The sequence below is a fragment of the Theobroma cacao genome, chromosome 9 (assembly GCF_053813885.1).
Source record: "Theobroma cacao isolate CCN51 chromosome 9, ASM5381388v1, whole genome shotgun sequence".
Classification (NCBI taxonomy): Eukaryota; Viridiplantae; Streptophyta; class Magnoliopsida; order Malvales; family Malvaceae; genus Theobroma; species Theobroma cacao.
In genome coordinates, this window is record NC_142647.1 from 12,602,344 (window position 1) to 12,608,178 (window position 5,835).

The following is a 5,835-nucleotide window of genomic DNA, read 5'->3' on the forward strand; positions in this document are numbered from 1 at the left end:
ATTCAAACACTATCAATCACAAGCAAGAAAGAGTATTAAAAATTCAAACTATAGTTGGGTCAATTGTAATCCTAGTTAAAGAAATTTACTTCATGATAACTCATAAAAACATCATCCAAAAAAGTTTAACCATCAACACAAAACAAAGAAAAAATAAAAACAACTAAAGAAGAAAAGAAAACTAGGATTTGTCAAGTTTTCGATCTTCAATCTTCAAAAGTTTTTCCTCGCTTTCTTGCTTGCTTGATAGCTCTTTTTCTTTAAAAAAACCCTTAGCTTTATTGGGTCTTTCAATTGCCTCAAAAGTGCCTTTAAATAAGCTCCAAAAAGACCTAATTTGAGTTAAATATGGAATTCGAATGTTCAATATATTGTGTCGGCACCACAACCTCACTTTTTTGGCATCGTGGTGCCTAAATTGCTGTCTCCTAGTACGTTCTTTGCTACACTTGATCAATTTGTGATGTGATTTTCTCCTTGGTATTGGCTGAATTGGCAAAGTGATAAACATGAAAGCTGTAGTATTGTCTCTTATTTTTTCAATGGCTTAAGAATCACATTAAATGGACTTTTGGAATGAGAGTTATACTCAAAATACTGAAAGATATAGGAGAGAAGCACTTGGCCATTCATGCACTCTTCTTCACCAAGTAATGCCGTTTTAATTGCACACCTACAAAAACATAAAACTAACTCAATAATAACTAAACTAAAAGCAAAATTATGATCAAACTAAAATAAAATAACTGAAATTAAATTAACCCAACGTGATTTACCAAAGTAAGACAAATAGCTAAAAATATCTAATTCCTAAACGAAATCTCAAGAATTTTGTCACGACCCATAACTCCCTATAGGGCCCGTGACAACCGCCGCGAGGCCTCAACAAACATTCTTCACCCCGAATGCTGATTGAAACCCCGCAAGGCTTAGCATCAACTTCCTCATCTCCCCGATGAGCAACAGTTATTAAATCTTGCATTTCAAAAAAATCATAAGTCATTTTCAAATAAGAACAATAAAACATTATTATTTAGCTCACAGGGGTATTTTCGTAATTTTTCGTCGAAAACCTCAAAACTTGCTAAAAATGTAGTAGGTAAGCAGAAAAAATATATTTAATGATTTAAAAACAATTAAGTATCTAAAACGTTCATTTGAAAGCAAATTGTTGACAACTAATACTATTCAAAATAATAAATAAAATATTCTATTTTCTCATAAAATAAATTTTTATAGAAATATTCGTAAATAATTTTTCGCACATGAAAGTAAAGTAAAAATTGTATGAATAGAAATACAGATAACCAAAATATAAGTTTTGATCTGCAATGACACGTGGGCTCTAATTAACCAAGAGGGTGTAACACTGTGAACTCTTACTTTCTATAATGCAGCTTCGAGCTTAGTTCTCGTCCTACTCGACTATCTACAAACTGTCCTGAGCCTGAAAAATGTATAGGAAGAAGGGGTGAGATTTTATAATCCCAGTGAGTAAACAGATACCATTTAAAGTATCTAAAGCCGAGTAAATGGAGACAATTAAAATAAGTCATCATACTGTAATTTCATTACCTTTCAGTTCATTTCAACCAAATAAAATCAATCCATATAAATCGAGTAATCAACTTGGCTTATGAATTTCTTAAAACTTTGGCTCGTGCCAAAACTCATACTCAGTGATACCTTGCGCAGGGCATCCAACCGAGTCCGCCAAGGCTGTTAAAATTTCATATACACTTAAAATATATTTTTAGTTTGAGAAAAATACAGCCGTTCCTTGGCGTTGGCTGAGTTCCCCTTCACGTGGTGGTTTAGCGTGAAGTGAACCCTAAGCTTTACCCCAGGAGATACCCTACGCGCCTCTCCGTTCGAGGTAATAATATAATGGAGTTTACCGTGCCCCTCTAATAGGCTGGTCCACGGAACCCCCTCTGCAGTAAATAACTAATATATAATCCACCAATCAATAAAATTCATTCTAGCATGACATGGCAATTTATCGCAACCTAGCCTCTCAAGGCTGAATACACAGTATAAATAATTATAACACCAAAATCAGTTTAGCCATTCATGCTCATTTATTGTCATAAGCCATTCAATTCAGAACGATAAATTTGCAACACAAACTAGCAGTCTCCAATTACTCTATTTTCAAAACCAATATTCGATTTTTCAGAAAATTTATAAAATCATTTTATAAAATCTCAATTTCCCTTAAAACATAACAATTTACCATTTAAACCCATTTTTCATAAAATCACATAGTTGTATAAAACTACTCTAGATAATTAAGATGATAATAAGTTTACTCACAATGTCTAGAATGCAGACTTTCGAAGCACTCTGTCTACTGGTCCTCGGATGTAATTTTCTTGCCTTTATTGGAGGACTCACCACCTTGACACAGTACAAAATCGAGAATTTCACTAAGTTGGTACTAAATCAAAATTAAACTAATTTGGACTACCAATGCATGATATGGAATGCAAAAATGCACTGGTAACTATCTAAATCCGGTATTAGCCTAATTCGTCTTATCACCCGATTAAATTCCTAACGGGTTCGTTTAAACTCCAATTTAATTCTTTTCAGTTTCTATACCTCAATTGCACCCAAATTAACATAATGTCCCTCAGTGTGATGCAAATTATCAGTCCCAACAGCAAATTACGAAAATACCCCTAGTGGGTAAAAATTCATATTTTTGCTCCGAAAATTCCCATTATTTTTCTAGGCTCATAATTCATTATTCCTTAACCAATTCTCCTAGAATAAAATCAAACTCATCCTCACTCACTACATGGTAAATTCAGCCATTAATGGTTGGGGGAGAAAATAAATTCTTTTCTTGTTGTTTTGTTTCTAAATATGCTAAACTAACTAAAAACACTAACATAAATTAAAATCAAATAAATCCAACAACTTTCTCTCTCCTAACCCATTTTTTCAGAATTGAATTCATCATGAAAACATGTAATTTAATCATGGAAAATAAAGAGAAATGCTTGGGAATAAGAAAACTCAAGCTTAATAGAAAAAATCTCACCTTTTTCACTTAATTTCCTTGAAAATTCACACTTTTTCTTTGATTTTCTCTCTCTAGGGTTTTGTTTTCTCCTTTCTCTCTCTTGTTTCTTGCTTGGCCGAATGTTGAAGAAGAAGAATGGGTGGGCTGATTTTTTTTTATGCATTTTTATTGTTTAATGAAATAATATTATTTTATTCATATTTTAAATATTTTATTAATTCATTTCTTTTTTCTAGCCATCCACTTGTCCTATTTTCTTTCACCATGCATTCCCTTTGACTTATCCAAGTCTTAAGTGATATTTCCAGATTTTTCCAAAGTTTTGGTGGAGCAAATTTTTCAAAATTACACTTTTGCCCCTGAACTTTTCAAAAATTACATTTTTACCCCAAAAATTGAAAATTTTCCATAATGCAAAATTTTCACTCCTCATACTCATTTCACACTCCAAATAATTAAATTTGATCAAAATCCTTTCAAAAAATTAAATTTTCGATTTCGAATGGTAAAATTACCATTTTACCCTTTTACTCCAAATTATACCGAAATTAAAATTTTTCACTTCTAAACCTCAAATCTTACTCCAATAAGTCAAATGAGGCCAAAAATCTTTTCTAAAAATTTCCATTTTGTCCCCAGGTGGCAAATGACCATTTTGCGCCTAGATAGCGAAAATTCCAATTTGACTCCAAATTGATCCTCGAACTCCGGATCACCATATTAACCCATTCTGAGACTTTAAAATTCTTAATTTCATTGTAAATTCTCTATTTGATCTAGTTCGAGGCTTAAATCAACTTTATTGTACCTCTAGGTACAATACCGACTTTTGTAAATTTTTCAAGACTCTCTTAGCATGTAAACATGCTATCCACCACATGTATGTCATCACAAATATTTCTGTAGAGTCGGGCTTGTCATCTTCTCCCCCACTTGGATCAACCATATGATCCTCCTTCTTGATTGACTTCGACATCCGGCTAAATATTAATATTTTAATATTATTTTATTAATAAAATATTATTTTATTCTAAAATTTTTTATCTTGTCTCCTTGGTACCAAGAATACCTTATTATGCCTCACTTGACTTCCAAATCGCCTTTTATCTCACAAATTCTCCTCCGATAAAATTATTATTATTTTATTATTATTTTCTCACTTGCGAATCATTTTATCCTAAACTACTCCTTTCGTCTTTTATCACTTCTAAACATTTTAATTGACTTCAATTTGCATTCGATCAACTTTATTTATCACCATATCAAAGTATGGGGTATTTCAATCTCCCCCACTTAAATAGAATTCGTCCTCGAATTCCCGTCGATGTTGCGTTATCAATCTCCTTCTATGATCCTACTCCTTGTTCCTTCTATAGGGACATTCAATTTATTTCCCTCGTTCACCTTCAGTTCAATTAAATGCTTTATTTACGGCAATTATCATCCTTTGGAATCGGATCAGTAATACTTTTCACAACCATGATCTCTTATATCTAGACACTAAGCATGCCTTTATCACCATTATTACATTTGAACCATAACTTCATTTCAATTATACCGATTTCGATCACATATCATACTTACTTATGTATACCTATTCATCGTTTTATTAATTTGCTCCATACCAATTTTCTCAACCTTGATTCATCCATATTATACTGGTCCAAACCCTTCCTTTAATGGAGTTCCATTAAAAACTTAAACAATTTAAGGTTTACTTTCAAAGTCATTCATAACTTTAATCGTTCATTACATGTCTGTTAACACTTTAGCTCACTAACCTCTCTGGACACTATTTCAAAATCTCCCAATTACTGAGAACCATTCTTCACTTCAGTTAGTAAAATTATCAATTTCATATATACATAGATACATGCATTTTCAAATCTCAACATCTCTCTTTATATATAGGAATCTATGTGTTCACATGCCTTGGACTACATTCCCCCTTTATTCATCCGTATCCTAATCCTAGTTTCAATATAATAATTCTTATAATGCATGTCAACATTCTTATTATACTTGTATATAACTTCATATCATTCATATCATTTCCAACCATATGTTTGAGTTTCCTTATACTATATAACATTCATCACAATGTCATCTCCATTGAATTATAATCTATTATACGTGTATGCTTTATAATCCTATTGATGCCTCAAAGATTTATCTCAACTTGATCATTGCATCTCATGCAATACCACAATTCCTAAGAGTCATCCTTTTTGTCCTTAATCATCTTTCATGCCTCTATATTACCTTGTATCTTTCTTGCATTACGATATTGATTTGTCACTTAAGACTCAAACCCATTTGAATCATGTATGCCTTAAGCATTTTCGAATTCCAATTTCCATAATATATTAGGAAAGTTTCATTATCTGACTTCATTTTCAAAGTCAACTTCTATCATCCTTTGTTCCACTCCTTCATATGAACATAACATCATTCTTCCTTAACTAATTTATAATTTGTACTTGAAATTGTAAAACTTAAAACTAGATTCTCCTCAAGTATTTTTCAATACTAATATTAATATCACTCTCAGCTTACAACTTCTTTTTATAATCACATAACTTAGTGCTTGCTTTAACGAGATCCAGAGCAAAACTTCTCTTGAGTATTTCCTTGGGAATATCTATCTTAAACATATGTCTCATAGCATGTGATCCCTTAACTTGTGATTTTGCCGTTAGGCTTCTCAGCAAGTTTTAAAAATTTTACGTTTCATACTTGCTGTGTATGATTAGAATCTATTCTCAAAGCTGTTTATGTATTCCTAAAACACTTAATCTTAAAGG

The 5,835-nt window shown here is 31.9% G+C and overlaps 1 long non-coding RNA gene across 1 annotated transcript; it reads right to left on the reverse strand.

Moving 5' to 3' along the window:
- Positions 1–458: 458 nt before the first annotated feature.
- Positions 459–3,171, reverse strand: LOC148760733 (uncharacterized). Its single transcript, XR_016028177.1, has 4 exons — positions 3,050–3,171; positions 2,317–2,400; positions 1,384–1,447; positions 459–673 (listed from the first exon to the last, which is right to left on the reverse strand). It is a non-coding gene; the product is annotated as an uncharacterized LOC148760733 (long non-coding RNA).
- Between the last annotated feature and the right edge of the window lie 2,664 nt (positions 3,172–5,835).